Consider the following 19,499-nt stretch of genomic DNA (forward strand, 5'->3'; position numbering starts at 1 on the left):
ACCAGAGGTAGACCTAAAAGACATGCAAATGGGTTTGATTCGTTGGCCACTGGCTCTATGTACAAGGTCATGTCTTTTGTTTAGTAATAGTTCGGCGGTGGGTCTTTACTGAGCTGCAATACCCCAATCAAAGAGCAAGTAATGCAGGCCAAGAATAGCACCACTTGTCTTCAGAGTATGCCGCTTGAAAAACAAGCGGCATTCCATGATGACACAGGAACAACGTGGCAGGGTTCCTTCGAGCTAGCCTTTTTGCATTTAACGGGGAAGCTCTTGTGGGGCGCTAAATATTACATGCCGAAGCACCTCCTAGACTTTTGCACTAGTGATGCGATGTGTCCACGTGACACTGTTTTCCACTAAATGGGCGCGAGCACGCGCTCTCACTCGAGTGGATAACTTTTTTTATTTTTTTGCTCTCCCAATGGACGGCTGACGACGAGTGCCGTCGGCGGCGTATTTGTTGACATGGAAACGTTCCCCCTGCATTCGCTAAACGCGCCCGGACCGGACGCTCGCAGTAGGTGCCCCTGAGTAGTGTTCCTGTATATGTTCCCTCAGGGAGCAGTGCGGCGCATAACATTTCCTGCGCCGCTCGCACCACTATTCGCCGAGCGCTATCACGTTGTGGAAAATGACGTCAAAGGTTCAACTGCGCCGCTGCGAAGCCAACTTTACGGGCGCGGCGCCGACTCGTTTCCGTCAGTACCATCGAAATTGGGATCAGCGGACCGCCGAGCGTGCGTTGCACCGATCGGCTCCCGGTTGCAGGTACGGTATTCGACGCTATTAAGTTAAAGACTTTTTTGAAGTGGTACGAAACACACACCATTTCGACACTTTCATTTCAGTATGACGGGGTCATCATCATCATCAGCCTGATTACGCCCACTGCAGGGCAAAGGCCTCTCCCATACTTCTCTAACTACGCCAGTCCTGTATTAATTGTTGCCATGTTGTCCCTGCAAACTTCTTAACTCATCCGCCCACGTAACTTTCGGAACCCCCCCCCCCCCCTGCTACGCTTCCCTTCCCTTGGAATCCAGTGCGCGGCCCTTAATAACTATCGGTTATCTTACCTCCTTATTACATGTCCTGCCCAGGCCCATTTCTTTTTCTTGATTTCCACTAAGATGTCATTAACTCGCGTTTCTTCCCTCACACATTCTGCTCTTTTCTTATCCCTTAACGTTACGTCCATCATTCTGCTTTCCAGAGCTCGTAGCGTCGTCCTCAATTTAAGCAGAACCCTTTTCGCAAGCTTCCAGGTTTCTGCCCCGTACGTGAGTACTAGTAAGACAAAGCTGTTATACACTTTTCTCTTGAGGGATAATGACACCCTGCTGTTCATGATCTGAGAATGCCTGCCAAGTGCACCCTAGGCCATTCTTATTCTTCTGATTATTTCAGTTTCATGATCCAGATCCGTGGTCACTACCTGCCCTAAGTAGACGTATTCCTTTACCACTTCCATTGACTCGCTACCTATCGTAAACTGCTGTTCCCTTCCGAGACTGTCAAACATTACTTTACTTTCCTGCAGATTAATTTTTAGACCCACCCTTCTGCTTTGCTTCTCCAGGTCAGTATGCATGCATTGCAATTTGTTCCTTGAGTTACTAAGCGAGGCAATATCATCAGCGAAACGCATGTTTCTAAGGTATTCTCCATTAGCTCTTATCTCCAATTCTTCCCAATCGAGGTCTCTGAATACCTCCTGTAAACACGCTGTGAATAACATATTGGAGAGATCATGTCCTCCTGCCTGACGCCTTTCGTTATTGGGATTTTGTTGCTTTCTTTAAGGGGAACTACGGTGGAAGTGGAGCCGCTATCTTTACTTTCAGTACTTTTACATACGGCTCGTCTGCACCCTGATTCCGTAAAGCCTCCATGACTGCTGAGGTTTCGACTGAATCAAACGCTTTCTCGTAATCAATGAACACTATATATAAGGGTTGGTTATATACCGCACATTTCTCTATCACCTGATTGACAGTGTGAATACGGTCTATTGTTGAGTAGCCTTTGCAGAATCCTGCCTGGTCCTTTGGATCACAGAAGTCTAAGATGTTCCTAATTCTATTTGCGATTACCTTAGTAAATAATTTGTAGGCAACCGACCGTAAGCTGAACGGTCTATAATTTTTCTAGTCTTTTTTATGAATTAGGATTATGTTAGCGTTCTTCCCAGATTCCGGTACGCTCGAGGTTATCAGGCATTGCGTATACAGGGTGGCCAGTTTTCTAGAACAATCTGACCACCACCCTTCAACAAATCTGCTTTTACCTGATCCTCCCCTGCTGCCTTTCCCCTTTGCATAGGTCGCAAGGCTTTCTTTACTTCTTCCGGCGTTACTTGTGGGATTTCAAATTCCTATAGACTATTCTCTCTTCCATTATTGTCGTGGTTGAGATTGGTACTGTATAAATCTCTATAGAACTCCTCAGACACTTGAACTATCTCATCCATATTATTAATGATATTGCCGGCTTTGTCTCTTAACGCATACATCTGATTCTTGCCTATTCCTACTTTCTTATTCACTGCTTTTAGTTTTCCTCCGTTTCTGAGAGCATGTTCAATTCTATCCATATCATACTTCCTTATGTCAGCTGTCTTACGCTTGTTGATTAACTTGGAATGTTCTGTGAGTTCTATTCTAGCTGTAGGGTTAGAGTCTTTCGTACTGGCGTTTCTTGATGAGATATTTCGTCTCCATAGTTTACTGGTATGCTGTCTAACGGAGTTACCACCGACTTCTATTTCAAACTCCGTAATGATGACCATAAGATTATCGTTCATTGCTTCAACACTAAGGCCCTCTTCCTGAGTTAAAGCCGACTACCTGTTCTGTAGCTTGATGCGGAATTCCTTTATTTTCCCGCTTACCGCTACCTCATTGTTCGACTTCTTATGTACCAGTTTCTTCCGTTCCCTCCTCAGGTCTAGGCTAACTCGAATTCTTACCATCTTATGGTCACTGCAGCCCATCTTGCCGAGCACCTCCACATCTTGTATGATGCCAGGGTTAGCGCAGAGTATAAGGTCTATTTCATTTCTAGTCTCGCCATTCGGGCTCCTCCACGTCCACTTTCGGCTATCCCGCTTGCGGAAGAAGGTATTCATTATCCGCGTATTATTATTGTGTTCTGCAAAGTCTACTAATAACTCTCCCCTGCTATTCCTAGTGCCTATGCCATATTCCCCCACTGACTCGTCTCCAGCCTGCTTCTTGCCTACCTTGGCATTGAAATGGCCCATCACTATAGTGTATTTTGTTTTACTTTACCCATCACCAATTCCACGTCTTCATAGAAGCTTTCGACTTCCTGGTCATCATGAGTGGATGCAGTGGCGTAGACCTGTACGATCTTCAATTTGTACCTCTTATTAAGTTTCACAACAAGAACTGCCACCCTCTCGTTAATGCTATAGAATTCCTGTATGTTACCAGCTATATCCCTATTAATCAGGAATCCAACTCGTAGTTCTTGTCTCTCCACTACGCCCCGGTAGCAAATAACATGCCACGTTTTTAGCTTTGTATATGCTTCTTTTGTCGTCCTAACTTCACTGAGCCATATTAAATCCCATTTACTGTCCTCTAATTCCTCCAACAGCACTGCTAGATTCGACCTCACTAGATAACGTTCTAGCGTTAAACGTCGCTAGGTTCAGATTCAAATGGTGGCCTGTTCGGAGCCAGGTATTCTTAGCTCCCCCTGCTGCGTCACAGGTCTGACCGCCGCCGTGGTCAGTTGCTTCGCAGCTGTTTGGGACTGAGGGCCGGGGTTTTATTGTTGTATTCATATAGGAGGTTGTGGCCAAGTACTGCACCAGGGTGGCCAATCCTGCTCTGGTGAGGGAGTGCGTTACCGGTTTCGGTCACCAGGATAAGGCCGGAATCCAGGCCTGTTTATGCAATTTTATCAACACGCGGATTTTTTTTGATCCGGTGGAAATTTGCGCATTACCCGGATTCGAGGAACGGTCATCTTTCACGCGAAGGGGATACTCTACTTGTACACCACCGCTGCACCCCCTGAAAAGAATATATGTAATTTTAATATCTTATACCCAAAACCTATCAAATAAAAATATGTTCAGTTCAAGAAAGCTTCTCTTATAAAGGTGTCTGTGCCCATGCTCCATCTCACAAGTCGTTTGCAGCACTCGTTGCTGAAGCATAAGGACCAGCTGACTACAAACCGAATACCTTTCCTGGTACCTGCATCAGCCTAAACAAAGAAGGTTGAACTAACGAAGCAACAGCCATGCGCGTGGCCGTTGAATAGATGGTTACAACTGAACGCATCTCGAGTTAACCAGGCGGGCAGCGAATCGATGAGAAAACTGGCCTTCACAGCCCAGGAGATGCCGATAAATACCGTCATACAGAAAGAGTGAAAAAGGCAGTAAAATGTTGACCCCCGATAGGCTGTCAAGTCTGAACGCTGATATGGCGGCGCTTTAGAAATGTACGTGATGATTGGTGGCGTCGGCAGGGAGAGGGGGTACGCCGTTTAAATTCGGGGGGGGGGGGAGGGGCGCCTCTTCCCTGGGTATATGCGTGCAGGATAAGCCGTCCATCCACGACCAGACTGTGGGTGGCCGCCAGGGGAGGCAAGTACGTGCAACGTCACCTGGGAGAAGGAATCAGCCGCGTACGATCTTTCCCCGCGGGTTGACACCAGGCGCGGCAAGCCCGGGCAGCGTCGCATAGAAGAAGGGATCAGCCGCCTACGATCCCCGACCCGCGAGTGACCACCAGCGAAGGCCAGCAAGTGCAACGTCGCTTAAGAAAATGGGAGCCGCCGCCAAGCACCGAAGGGACTCAGTGCATGTCACGTGACGATGACGTGAGCCAGGTTCCGCCTACGATCTTAATGGGCCTATTTAAAAGGCCCCGCAATGTACTTTTTAAATTAGTTCATTCTTTTATTCTTATCCTTCCCAACCATTGAATAAACAGTTCAAGTTTCGCGCTAGAAATCGTCCCATCATTGCCTGGTCGCCATGGTCTACCGGACGCCTGCAGCCCGCCGACAACGCCACGCTACCCAATAGTAATGCCGGGCTAGGTTCGAGAAACAGGCGTCGCAACGACTGGTTGACAGCGATGGGATACCCTAACTTTGGATGACATATGGAGACCCTAACTTTGGATGACATCCAACAGATCGTGTCCTCTTCGTCCTAGTGACAACGTTCGGAAGGAAGGTGTCAGAATTCCTGACTGCATATGGTGAGTGCACGGCTTTTCTTCACTAAGATGTCACTTGGCTTTACGTATTTTGGTGGAAGTAAAAATCAGGGATTTTTCTATAACCGTGGACGGAAGTTTTGAGTACATCGACGTCGTTACAGAGTGAAGAGTTAGCAGCACTAAAAGCAGCCATGAATTTGAAGGCGCTAAACAAGCCGGAATTGTTTAACGTGGTCAGAGAATTGGGCCTCCATGTTGCCGAATCAAAGAGAAAGCCAGAGATCGTTGAGGCGATCGAAGCGAGCGGGGCAGACGACGATAAACTGAAAGAATGCCTAGAGAGCATTGCGGATAAGGAGGAAGAGCGTAAGCGCTTGAAGAAAAGGAAGAGCGTGAGCGCCTAGAAGAGAAAGAAGAGCGCGAGCGGGCAGCACGTGAGGCTAAAGAAGAGCGCGACCTCGAAATGAGGCGCCTAAACATTGAGTTTCTGAAGGCTCAAAATATTCAAGTACTACTAGAGGCCCGAGAAGGCGAGCGCAGAATGACCGACTTTATGGCACCCTACGCAGTAGGAGGGGACATGGGTCTTTTTCTGGTGCAGTTTGAGGGCATATGTGAGAAGGAAAAATTCGCCAGAAACACGTGGCCGCAACGCTTGCTTACGTTGCTGCCATGTGAGGTAGCTGAAATCATGGTCTGCCTGGGGAAATAAGAAGCACAGGACTTCGATAAAGTCAAAGCAAATTTCCTTAAAAAGTATAGATTATCAGCAGAAGCATTCAGGCGAAAATTCAGGGAGGTCGAGAAGACCAAAAGTGAGTCATAGTTAGATTTCGCATACACCTTGGAGGTAAGCCTGAAAGAATAGTGCACTTGGCGATGCCGAAAAGACAATGCAGTGCGTTGCTTTAGGGCAGTTCTACCGCCGGCTGCCAGTAAACATCAAGTATTGGGTTCAGGATAGGCCAGGCGTAGGCACTGTTTCGAGAGCGGCAGATCTCGCTGAGGAGTACGTAACTCGCCGTGCGGACGAAGGCAGCGAAGCTCCTAAGCAGGAGATGAATAAATGGAGACCCGACAAACCAAAACGATGGTCAAAGTCGAGTCGGTATAAAACAAAGATCAGATTCAGGGAAAAGTAGTGACGCGGACAGCGAAGGAGAAAAGGAGTCACCTGAACAGGGGGCAGAAAAGCAAAAGAAAAAGGCTTTCGAGGCCAAGAAACCAGTAGTTTGCTACAACTACCGGCAAACGGGGCATATCTCCGTTGGATGCAGAAATCCCAAACTAGTGTTGATGTCACTAAGTAGTAACGCAGAGAATCTGAACTTGCTCGAACCGTACATTCGAGACCTCGTGGTAAACGGCAAACCGTGTCGGGTGCATCGGCACTCGGCATTCACCTTGGACATGGTTCACCCGTCTTATGTAGAGGAAGGCCAGTTTACGGGGAATGTGCTTGGATAAGGCAAGCTGTAGAGGCCTCCAGTGTTGGCCTCCCTGTGGCAAAGATTCATATCGAAGGCCATTTTGGAGTACTGGACACTGAAGCCGCCGTCTCGGCACATCTCCCGACAGAGTATCCATATTTGTTTTCTAACAAATCTGAGGATTTGCTGTGACGCAGGGGAATCGTGTTTAGTGAGGGAATAGGGCAAGCCCTAACTCGTTCCAAGGCAAGAGAGCTGGTGGCCAGGGCAGTGTACCAATGTCCAGTGGTGGAGGAAACAGGTTTGACGGAGGATTCGTCAACCAGCACCAAACAGGACAGCCCTGTAGGGGATATTACGGAAAGTACAGTAGCTAGTCAAGAGGTCAGGAAAGCACCGGAGCCTGAAATGTCTCGAGAGGCAGAATGCAGAAGAAAGTTGTTGAATGCAAACCCTGCCACATTGATTGCTGAACAGGAAAAAGATTCCACCCTGCGTAACCTAAGGCCAGACGCGGAAGAAGGTGTGGCCCAACAAAACGTAAAGTGCCTCAAGATGGCAGGCTTCCTGTGTAGAAATTACGCCAGTCGAAAGGGAGTGCAGTTCGACTAACTCGTGATGTCGCATTCCTATCTTGAGCAGCTAAAGCACCTGTTACCGCGGGCTTTTGGACAGGGCATCTGGACATTCGGAAAACGAAGGACCGCTTACTGCAGAAATTTTACTGGCCTGGCTGTTTCGGGAAGTGGAAGCATTCGTGCGAAGCTGCGACACATGTCAAAGCATTGGCTATCCCGCAGATAAGGTTAAAGCGCCAATGGAACTTGTTCCCATTATCACGGAGCCGTTTCGCCGGCTCATAATAGACATAGTGGGGCCACTTCCTGCAACGCAGTCTGGCAATCGGCATATTCTCACTGTGCTATGCCCCCAACGAAATTCCCAGAGGCGGTGCCCCTCAAAGAAGTAAGCTCGGTGGAGATCTTCGCGCGAGTGGCCTTTTCTGCAGAAATCCAGTGAGATCAAGGATCCGTCTTTACGAGCGCATTGACCTCGACATTTTTGGAAACGTGCGGTATTAAAATCACTCATAGCTCAGTGTACCACCCACAGTCAAACGCGGTAGAGAAAGTCCACTCAGTCGTGAAACGGCTTTTGCGAGCCTTTTGTTATGAGCACAAAGCCGACTGGGAGGTTTGCTTGCCTGCATCAATGTTCGCGCTTCGAACTGCACCGCACGAGTGAACAAGTTCTTCACCTTCAGAGCTAGTTTACGGTCGCTGCCTTCGGTGCCCTCTTTGCATTGTTCGAGAAGCCTGGGAAGGCCGTAATCACGGTAAACTACGCAATCACGGTACATGGACAACGAAGGACACCACAACCGTATCACAGCAATCTACTCAAACCCTACCGGCAGAAGGAGGTCATTATAACATGTCCCTTAACCCACCTGAGGAGATGCCTGCCGACTTCCCGGAGTTACAATCAATAACGGGGGCAAAAGACATTCACGAGACCATTGACAAGCTAGTAGAGCAGGCAGAGTTGAATCCCAATCAAAGGGCTGAACTGAGGGAACTCGTGTCTGAATTTAAAGACATATTTTTAGACACACCACGCAGGACCACTGCGATCGTTCACGATATTGATTTCACCTCATCGGACCCAGTTAGTTCGAAAGCTTATCGCGTTTCACATCGTCAACGTTAAGTCATGGCCGCTGAAGTGAACAAAACGTTGGAGCTAGGTGTAATCGAGCCAGGAGAGAGTGATTACTCCTTGCCTTTTATCTTGGTTGAGGTGCCAGGAAAGGAGCCGCGACCGTGTAATCGACTAACGCCGGCAATACCGATGGTCTGAGTCGTTGCCCGTAGAGTAGCGAAAGCGTCATGCTCAGTCTGGTTTCCGTGGCCTTTTTACATGGGTATTTTTTTCGCAAGTTTTTTCTTTTCATTATCGCGAAGTTGTTGATTGTTAGCTGATTTTAGTAAATACGTCTTAACGCTTTCAAGAAATGGCTGTTCTTAGTGTTTAGGGGGGGGGGGGAGGAGGCGCGAAAGGCATGGGAAAGCAGTAGCAGGTTATCTTTTCTTTTTTTTTTTAAGCCTGGTGCGTCTTGGGGGAGGGTCGCCTTGTGTTCGCTTACTTTGGGGTTGTGGGTCATGCACTGTTCTGGAGTGATTGCTTGCCGAAACAGAAGACGAAATATTTTGAGACCGGTTTGCAAGTCCAATTTTATCGGACCGGACAAAGGAGAAAAGGCACACAAGAGCGCCACGAGGACTGATGAACGACTCCCAGGAACCTACCAGCTACGAACCAAGGGTTCGTCACGCCGGAGGGAAATTCTGCTGCTGAAACGCCGATCCCTCACCCAGTGGCTGCTGGCCCCTACGTGTCGGGATCTTTCTCCCCCGCCGGAGATGCTGTTACGGTTAGCGTGTAACACCCCGAGCAAAAGGGATGCTCGACAGACCCTGTTCAACCAAAACGGAGGATAGATTCCTAATTTGCTATGGTTGTCTCATGTGGTGGCCGGTCTGGCAGGCGTCCCGCAGTGTTTACAGGCCCCTTTGTGTGTGTGCGACCAAGGGGAGAACCCTTTTTCACAAACTATGTGACTCTAGGAGAGACCCTTTCCGCGAATGGTCCGACTCTCGGGGAGGCACTTTCCACGAACCAATGTCGCCTAGAAGACTCCGTAGGTTGCCGCCGGAGGAGGCAAGTACGTGGGGCGTCACCCGAGAGAAGGGATCAGCCGCCTGCGATCCCCGACCCACGCGTTGCCGCCAGCGGAGGCAAGCAACTGCACCGTCTCATCAAAACTGCAACCTTCAATCAATTCAGGATCGCGTTTCCCGGCTTATCACATCAATATACGACCCTTTTCACAGTATCACAGCCATTAAATGATCTCTTGACTTTTAAACTCTAGCGTTGCGCCAGAACATTGCCCGAATACGCCTTTTTCATGCACTGTATTATAGTTACCTTGCTTACGAAACATGATCCTTCTACCCCCAGCACGCACGTCAAATCGTCTTTTCAATACCCTAAGCGTTGAGTGCTTAAGTGGCCGGACTAACTTTTAATTACTCATTCGTGCTTGCTACGATTAAAATTGGAACGAATTACTGAAATTCATTACCCGAATTACTCTTTACGTCGCTCCTTATGTAATACCACGAAATGGGCCATTAAGGATCGATAGATAAAGATGATTATAATTATAATGATGATGATGATGATGGTGGTGGTGGCGGTGGTGGTGGCGGTGGTAAATTGCACTCGGTGTTTCAGGGAAACGGTCATAATTTCTTCAGTCTGTTCATCGAAAATAAATTACCGTATATATAGATCACGAAGCACTGCAAGCTCAGTCTTCGTTCGTCAATTTCAACAGCTCAAACCACACTCGTTTGTGTCATCGGCGGTTTTATAAGGCTTGCTTGAGAATCTCTCGGGTACCCTGGTGACGAGCCTATTGGCATTACGCCGCTCACGCTCTCTGGACACAGACGTCTTACTTATTTCTTGTTTTGACGTTTTATCGAGTGCTACGAGATTACACAGCATCGTGACCGAACCAAACGCTAAGAGTACAGCTCAACGGTTGACATTTAAAGAAAATTCAGACTTGTGCAATGTGCCCTTTCGTGAAGCTTGCGCCACATTGCAGGATTCCGCAGAACTGATTTGCCGTATGCATTGTCCCTGTGCTTACAGTTGTCGATTCATTTGCCCTAGCCTTACGTTCTCCTAACCTCTTAGTCAGGTCATATGCTGAAGCGAACACCCCGGCAAGGCGTTGGTCTCAAATTCAAATCCCAGAATCGGACGAAATCATCCTCAAGTATGAAGGTCGTGGGGTTTCGGGCTCTCGCGGTAAGTTGTGTGGGGGCCATTGCGTTGTGTTGCCGGGGGGCTCCGTGTCCCTCTCTTTGCTGCCTGGACGGGAGGGGGGGGGCAGCGGTTGGTAAAACACTGTCACTCGTCTGCCATCCCGCCCAGGGGAAGGTCAACGGGCTTTTCCCATTGGCCGACATTTTGGCGGGATTCGGACTCTGTTTGAGTGCGCTCCGGGTACGCGCGCGCAAGACGAGGCTTGAGGGGAGACCACGTCGGGGCGTCGCAAGGTGCGTACGTGTTCATCTCTGCCGGCGGGGGCCCCCTTTGTCCGCCGCCGGTCGGTGGTTACTTCGGCTCGGCGAGGTTCCGGCCTCAGCGGGAGCGCGCGCTCTTCCGTTGTCTCGATGTCCTCAGGCAGCGTCTTCTGATCGTGCTCCCATCTGTTCGTCTGTCGTCATTTTCTATTTCAATATTCGCAGACCGAAGGATAGCCGGCCTCTCAGGGCTGGGTTCTTTGGTTGGTCTCTCTGTCGCGGTGCGCCGTTAGCGGTCACCGGCGACTATTTGGCCATGTATTGCGTCGCTATTAGATTTTGATTCGGTCGTGTTGATAAAATTGGTGTTTGTGTCGAATCCCAGCATGATAAATTTTATTTCTTCTTTCCCGAGTGCTTCGCCTAGTGTCTCCCTTGCTGCGCGCGCGGTCTCGCTTTCCCCTAGCTGCGGCCGGCGGGCCGCGCACGCACTCGGAGCGGAGCTGGAGCGGCGCCCTGTGTGCATGCACGGCGGCTCGGAGTGCTCGGACCCGCGGTGGTCGTCCGGCGCACGCGAGATCAGAAGACCACAAGCTTTCTCTCTGACGAGCGCGTATTGGGCTTCCTTTGTAGCTGCGTACTACATTCGGGAGGATAACTATTTTCTGTTTCATAACGTGATCGTGCATTAATATCTAGCCGAAGAAGAATAACAAAATTTCTTACTGTAGTCATTGCGGAGTTACTAATTCAGTAATCATGCATGTTGTTAGTCGTGGACTGATAGTTAAAGTGGACAGGGTAGTAACTTATCTGCTCTTGCATGCCAACCGCAGAAGAACGGTCGAGCATGCTCTCACTGTCGTGAGCAGCGATAACCGTCAATGACACAACTGCGGTATGCTTTAGGCTTGGTGTTTGCCTTACAATGGGATGCTTGCTTGTCCACTGTCCGAATTACAGCAATATTATTATTATTATTATTATTATTATTATTATTATTATTATTATTATTATTATTATTATTATTGGCGGGATTCGTCGTCGGCGATTCAAACGGCTCAACACTGATGCTCCGTATTTTATCAGGTTTGCAAACATCGACCAGTCTGGGATTCATTGCCCCCTTGGTTGGTCATCGCCTTGCTGATCTTGGCTCGTATCCAGCTTTTTTGGACACAATGGTTTAGTTCGCGCGAGTGCCACCACGTGGCTTACGGACCTTAAACTTTTCAACGTTCCCGCGGTGACGCGTGATGACGTCAATTAAACAAAAATAAAAAAATTAAAAGCCATCCCTGCGCATTGAACTTCGCCACAATGCTTGTCCCGCCGGCGTTATCAGTGTTTTTGATAAAGCGTATTCGCTCGTCGCCTGGAAATTACTCGTCATCCTAAGAGCGTTTAGTCGCGACGAGCAATGGTTGATTCTGGGCTTTGGATGCGGCTCTTTCTTTTTCTTCTTGTTTTTTCTTTTCCTTTTCTTTCTCTTTTTTTCATTCTACGGAATAAAGAAGCTAGCCTAACCGTCACAAGCACTTCGGGGCAACCTTTCTTCAGTCGGCACACATTTTTAACGACAGAACATCGCACAGCGTCTACTAGAGACGCCGTCGTGAACGGATTTTGATTTTCCCCTATCGAATTCGTTAAGGTGCACACAATTATTTCACTAGCGACTCCGCAATGCACACTCATGGGCTACCGCCGCAGCTGCAAATCTAGATGTGCTTCAGTATAAGGCATATACAGGGATATGTTGTTTTTCACCTTGACACAAAAGTCACGACACAAGAGTTGAGCAAACTGTCGCTGTGTCATCGCAGGGTGTGAGACAGGGCTAGTTGGTATTCCATGCTAAAGTGACTAGCGGAAGAGTGGGCACGGGACACTAAAGAGGCGACAAGGATAAGCGCAAACTTCCAACTGGTCGCTTGTCCTTGTAGCCTCTTTAGTGCCCCGGTTCACTCTTGCACTAGTCACTTCAGTCTGTCTGTTAGCACGCTATGGCCTAAGCTGCTCGCAATATTACGTCACATTTAGTGGCCACCAGGCCAGGTACACCCTTGGGTACGACATATACAGTACTTGCATTCAGTTTCCAAAGTAGTCTCCTATGGCGGTTATCTACGTGCGCGAAGCAACAACGCTATTTAAAATTCTTGTGCAGTAATATATGCAGGATTTGTATGTTCTCCACATTCTCTACCATGTTGCCGTTCCGCCTTTATTATATAGCCGCAATGTAGACTAGCAGGTATCGAACGCCATAAAGGCTATCCACATACTCAAAGACCTCGCGCACAACACCTGACACTTAATTGTATTCAAGAGTTGAGCGACTGCCCAGGACGTCCTTAACGAATGTTACATAACACATTATGAGGTTTTACTTGCCAAACCATGATTTCATTATAAGGCACGCCGTAGTGGTGGATTCGGGTATAATTTAGACCACTTGGGATTTTTCAGCGTGCGCTTAACCCTAAGTACGCGGGTTTTCGCATTTCAGACCCATTGAAATACGGCTGCCGTGGTTGGGATTCGATCCCGAGACCTCGTGATTAGCAGCCGAACCCAATAAAAGCTAAGCAACTACGGAGGGTAAGGAATGTTGGCAGTAGGAGGAAAGTGACAGCCGGCACGTGAGACAATTTGTTCCCATCCTCATTGCACGAGAATGGTACCAGCCGTCGAAGAATGACACCGTAGAATGTGCTGTCTTTAATGTGATGAAGTCCGCGTCCAATATTTCAGACCCGCATCATAATTTAACTACTGACGACCAGGCATCTCACTAATACGTGCAGTCGCTTGACAGCTGCCGAGTGCTGGCGGCGGCCACAGGACCTACTTAACCTTTGTTCAACACTTGCCGAAATTATCGCCTTATTCCGCACCTTTGCGTTTCAGCTGAACTGCTTCAACAGACAATTTATTTGTGCCAAAATTTAGCCACCCTGTCAACGTTGTTGTACCCTACAAATGTCCCTAAGACGTCTCTGATGTGCTCGTTTTTATTCTCAAGTACCCAATGAAAACTCTCATCGCTGCAGCTTCATGTTGTCGTGGTGGCAGGCTACCATGGCGTTTCGCGCAAATATGACCACGCTGATTCATTTGGGTTGATATATACTATTTTTTGCGTCATACTTCGCCACATTCTTTTTTCAAACTATGCCAGAGCTCCGAACGGGTGGCCAACCCTACGTCCCTTTCCTCTGTTTACTTCCGCAAAGTGTCTGTTCATCGCTGTGGTTACCAAATACGCCCAGCTGTATGCTGCCACTCAAGCCTTTTTGGCGGCTGAGTAAATGAAGTAGCAGGCTTTATTCAACATGGCGTCGACGTTCGATATGGCTATCCTCAATTACTTTTCGCGGACATCGCTCACCGCCTTCTCTCCAGTGTCGTCTCTTACACTACTCGTTCCTGCTAGACTCAGCACAAACATGCAACGACCTTAATGAAGTATCAGTTACACGCTAGTTGACATGCTGTCGACGTATATTTCCGCTGAGCACCGGGATTGAAGCGCGGTCCTGTCTATGGTGACATTATCCGTCTACAGCCTCGCTCAACAACACTGCTCGTTACTCATCACGTTTTTTTTTGTCGACAAGAGCATAGTGTATTTCCTCTGAATGTGCTTTCGGCTTTAGGTGTGACATTGCACGCCGGCTTATTCTGTTACGTTGACGGCGATCGTTGTCATTAGGCTGGTGCCTCATTCTGAGCTTCGCATTCACCAGAGAGCACAGAAAGCTGTCTTGACAAACAACCCACCGGGTTTCGAGCCCATCTCCCAAATGCACCATCTCGCATTTGGGAGATGGGCACGCTAACCATTACGCTACCACCTGCCTCCACCAATTTCTATTTATCTGCCTTCCCACTTCACGTTTTTGCCGCAGACGGAGGCAGAACGGATGCAGAAACGAAAAAAAAAGTTAAGATTGTTTGCGCCGCCACCTGACACATGACCTTAACTTTGGCAGGTTATTCTCATTGGAGCGCATGCAGGCTTGCGGCCGCGTGCAGATTGTGGGTCGCCTTAGCTTTATTTTAAATTTGCTTTCACTGATTCTTTTCAGCTAGAACTGATACGCCGGGTAAAAATGAGACCTACCGTTCAATATTTCTCTTGTTGTCTAGGTTTAAACCAAAAACGGTCATCTACACAAACGGTGATATTTTTAAGAAATGGCATAAGGAGACTATATTTCGAGGCCATGTCGTTGTGTCAATACGGGCCGGCACCACGTATTGACGAAAGGGCATCATAGTGCCGATGCACGCGGCAGGTTACTGAATGAAGAAAACAGGAAGCGACTGTTTTTCAGTTCTCGCAACATATTTTACACAGAACACAAGGCACCCACCACCATGACATTTTATTTTTGACAACATCGACACACAATGGTGGACTGATATACTTCCTAAAGGGGTCTCATTTTATTTTTCATCGCAGAACCGCAAGCACAGGTTGCGTCGCGCGTATATCGCAGCCACGTATTGTGGCCGCGCTCCTTTTCCTCTAACAATGGGGCCCCCGGCGGCTTCACGCGCTCCCGTGGGTGGCGGATTGGACGGTCACTCCAGAAGTTTAAATACATAACCTCCTTGCATAGAAACGGCGGCATGATTGTTAACATATTGTTGGCTTGGATATGTTTGGCACGAGGCCCATGTCTTCTAACGCGTTCTTATGTTTGCGTTCGCGTCTCTGTCTTGAAGGGACGCGCACCGTAACATGCTGCAATGGTGCTAGCGTTGAGCGTATGTAAGGCGAAAAACGCGGTTCTAAAATCTCTGTTCACTAATTTGTGCAGTAAACCTACGTTTATAGTATTCGCGCAGTATAGTGTAGTATAGTAAGCGCCACGAATATGGCATCCGTAACCGCAAGCGTCACGTTATGGTCGTAACTTGTCTGGACAGCGTAGTTGTAATCCACAGACCCAACCACTAAGGAATACGTGGCTAGGCATGTCTGATGAATAAGTAATTGCGAAGGTTGGTTTTCAGTAAAGGTTTGTTACAAAGAACGGCGGTAGCTTATACTGCCGCAAAGGACTGATGCTGGACGGTGACTCCAATCATTTAGTCGGCACAGCACACATCTACACTGGAATTCAACTCATTTCGCTAACTCTTGCTTATATTCTCTCGCCCCAAAGCTGCGACTTCGCCTGACACCCGGGCCCCACCTTTTCCTCTTTGTCCCGCGCTTCTTTCCCAATCTGCTGAGACGTGCTTCCACTGATGCTTGCTCCTCCTTTTTCTCAATAAATGAAGGCATTAATTCATGCATTCCTAAGTTACTGCAGAAAATAGCGTGTCTTTATCTCCATAACCACCCTGTCTCTCACCCGGACTCTCTCATCGCAAAACAATGTTGCTGTGTTGCAAATGGCTGGGCGTCACATATACAATTTTCTAGGAATGGCCAGTAACACGGCGGGCAATTTTCGGTGGATGACGAGACAGTATATAGAACACCTTCTCTGACATATCCACACTCAGTGCGGTGCTTCGTGAGCTGCTATTAGCCGCTACGACGAAGTACGACCGAAACCTAGCTGGGCTCGTCGCGGGCAGCTCTTTGTAGATTCGTGATGCGCGATTTAATATATATATATATATATATATATATATATATATATATATATATATATATATATATATATATATATATAATTTCTTATCTAAGCCTTAATGACAGCGATATGGGCAATGTGAGTTACGGTAGCTCGTTGGCTTGGACTAACGACGCTCTTCACGCAGCACTTTCTTCTCATGGGTGTTTGCGAACGAAAATAAAAGACAGGAGGGTTACACGCCTTCCTGAAATGAAACATTCGGAATAAACCTTTGTTTTGCGGTTGTACATATGTCGGGGGTCCCCGATACGAACCACCTGCAAGTCTGTATCACCTTGCAAAGGGGAACTCACTTGAAACGTTGTCAAACGAATAGGCTTTTAATTATCATAAGTATATCTTTATTGAAATTCCTTACCATGAGGTGAAAGCCGACTAATAAGCATTTAAATTTTCGTTGTTATTAAAACATCCTGTTAATAAAAGGTTGCTGTGCTTTACAGCACCCTAAATTAAACAGTAAGTTATGAAAAATAAATTGGTGCGGTAAATGTGTAAACGCACACGCAATAAAAGGCCTAGTCCGTTTCCCAGTATTCACTCAATGAAGATGGAGCACCTCTATACTCTCACGTTGTAGTAATTTCGAGAACAAAACACTTCCAAAAGAGTCAGTCACACATGTTACTAATGATAAGATGAGCTTGCGCTGGAAAAGAAAATAACACTCAAACATAACGATGGCTGCGCGCAAAGTGCTTCCTCTGATTGCGATCTACGGACCAAGGCGTTGGTTCGTCAGATTGGAATGCTCGTACATTGCAGCGCAATCTCGGGTCGTCAAATGTGATGGAGAATGTGCGCTAGTATTCTATTCACGCGCGCAATCTAAGTTAACGCTCTTTCGCTATTGAATCTGTGACAACATACTGGATATAAGAAACACATGCAGGCGCATCTTGAGCTAACTGATAACTTTGGAACTGTGGTTTGACGCTAAAAAAAGCGCCCCGCCCCCCCTCCATAAAAGAATACAGTTGCTTTCAATATTAGCTGAAACATAGTGCTTGTGGTTTAAAAAGGGCCCCCAACAATGCACAGCGGCGCCGACATACAGGAAATTCAAGAGCGAACCACTTTCCAATTACTGGTACTTATCAAACCAGCAAGCATATCGTGGTTTAATGTAGCCCTGTAGTCCAGGGGCCAGTTCCATCGCGGGTACTGTGTCGAAGCTCATATTTCATGTCAGCATTATTGTCACAAAATCACAGTATTCTTTTTCTTTAGATCTTGTCATTAGACAGCTAAAATACATCCAGCGAAACCCTCACCTTAATATTTCAGTACTTTTCGTTCTAACGTACATGTCCGTGCTGATCCTTATGCTACAAAGTACTTAAAATGTACCCAATGCTTTCCTCCAGGCAGCTGTTTTTATTCATTATGATGCCAGAAAACAGAGCCTGATGCCACCAACGCTCAGAAGCCTAATCGGGAGCGCGCACAATGTTCTCGCACACCTTGTGGGATGTGCCGTAGCCCTGAGGTGCTTCTTGTATTATGTATGAGAATTGGTTGTAAAGACAGACGTGCAAGGTTGGGCCATGTGCTAAAGCTCATGAAGTTTATTTGTGCCCTGATAACCTGTCCAAGCTTTCCCACTTACATTATATGAAGTCTACAGCACCATCAATATGCCGGCTTCTTTTAACTGCACGAAACAAAACTATTGAAACGATACAAACAATGTTAACATCATTTTATAATTCAAGCGTTCAGATTGCTAACCTCTAGATGCGGAGTAAGTTGAGAAGTTGCTTGCGTAATTAACAAAGCTACGTTAACTAAATTTTCAGTAATTGTTCTTACGTGGCAAAAAGAAAATGAGCAGTTTGGAGCACGTCCTCGAGATTATGCAGTCAAGCGAAAAACTTTCGACTAAACATGCTTCTGTAAGCGCCATGCGAACAAAAATTTTGCAACACTCTTAGAAGACGTAATTGACGCAGAAAAAAAAACATCTCTAAAGTCACAGAAAGAACAGCGCTTCACTACGGGACACAAAGGAGGAACCACACACAAACTGCGCTAACTTTAAGCGCTGTTCTTTATGTGATAATGAAGCAACTAGCCCGTCAGTCATTCCTTCCAAACCTGTAATGTCAACGTGACCATATCTAGCCTTTTGTGATGCCGTCATCAATAGTATGGCCCTTTGAACATGTTCACCATGGCCACATAGTCGCGTTCCATATTTATTCATGCTGCTTTCTCGAAAACAAGTATTTTAAAGTTTTAGTGTCAACACGGCAGTGAACGTGTGCCGCCGAAAGCTTGCTTGGTCGCAGAAGCGATGCATGACGGAATGATGGTGCAGATTTGGCGCGTCGCTGGCATCAAGATAATGCGCTGCCGCCGAGGGAAGGAAGATAACGAAAGAGAACAGCTTGGTAGCTGCTCACGGAGCCGTGTCAATGGGGGCGGTGCCATCATGACGAAATCTGAGGTGGCGATATTGTGCCCGGCAGCCTCGTGTTGCTTTGGTCACCTTCACGTAAAGTTGGCCTATGTGAAAAACTCCCTTCTTGTTACACAGGTCCATATCGCGTGCTCCGCAAAGTGACCGATGTCACCTATGAAATCATTGTAGCCACGCCCACTACGTCCTCCGCTGTGACACCCAGAGACATTGTCCACGTCGCCCAACTCAAGCCCTACAACTCTCCACGCGCCTTGGATATTTAACAGCACCGTGACGGTGTTTTGCCGCAGAAGGGGGCGGGGGGGGGGGGGCTATTACGATATCATTGAGCGATGCTCAAGAAACGAGCCGCCGCGTGAACGACGATGAAGTTGGTCGGTGCGCTTGGCGCGAGCGAGTGTCGGCCTGACAGCCTGGCTCCAATGTAAATAGCCTGTAAATAGCCTCTTCTGTGTGTGTCTTTCCACACGCAACAATATTGACGGCTGAGGCGTTTTTTTTCTTTTATTCTTTTATTCCTTTTTCTTACACCGAAGTCGTTAAAAGTAAGCTTTAACTCGGGCCCAACTCCGACGCGGCCTATTCAAATAGATGTAAAACGCCGAAACGCTTTTCTGAGATAACCCCTGGGTCGACATTAATGAAATTTGCTGCATTCGGGAGAGAAA

This window comes from Dermacentor variabilis, chromosome 8 (assembly GCF_050947875.1).
Source record: "Dermacentor variabilis isolate Ectoservices chromosome 8, ASM5094787v1, whole genome shotgun sequence".
NCBI classification, from domain to species: Eukaryota; Metazoa; Arthropoda; class Arachnida; order Ixodida; family Ixodidae; genus Dermacentor; species Dermacentor variabilis.